Source organism: Cynoglossus semilaevis, chromosome 4 (genome assembly GCF_000523025.1).
Source record: "Cynoglossus semilaevis isolate Cse_v1.0 chromosome 4, Cse_v1.0, whole genome shotgun sequence".
In the NCBI taxonomy this organism is placed as follows: Eukaryota; Metazoa; Chordata; class Actinopteri; order Pleuronectiformes; family Cynoglossidae; genus Cynoglossus; species Cynoglossus semilaevis.
The window spans coordinates 4,699,275-4,699,575 of NC_024310.1; positions in this window are offsets into that span (position 1 = coordinate 4,699,275).

Sequence of the window (301 nt, forward strand, 5' to 3'; positions counted from 1 at the left end):
CAGTGTTGAAAATAAATATTAGATTTGAGTTAAAGAAATTTGCGATTGGCAAAAACAAAATAATTTTGCATCATTGCATGCCCATTAAATCTGGAATCCCCTGTGTCTAGGTACCAAGTCACTATTTGAGTCTTTAACACCTGCCACCTCACAAATAAATCTAGTACGGTCTAGTACAGGGGTCTCAGACTCGCGGCCCGCGGGCCAAGTGCGGCCCGCAGTACAATATTTTGTGGCCCGCACCTTAATATGAAAGTATAATATTAGTGTGGCCCGCGGAGAAAGTGGACCTCCGAAGAGC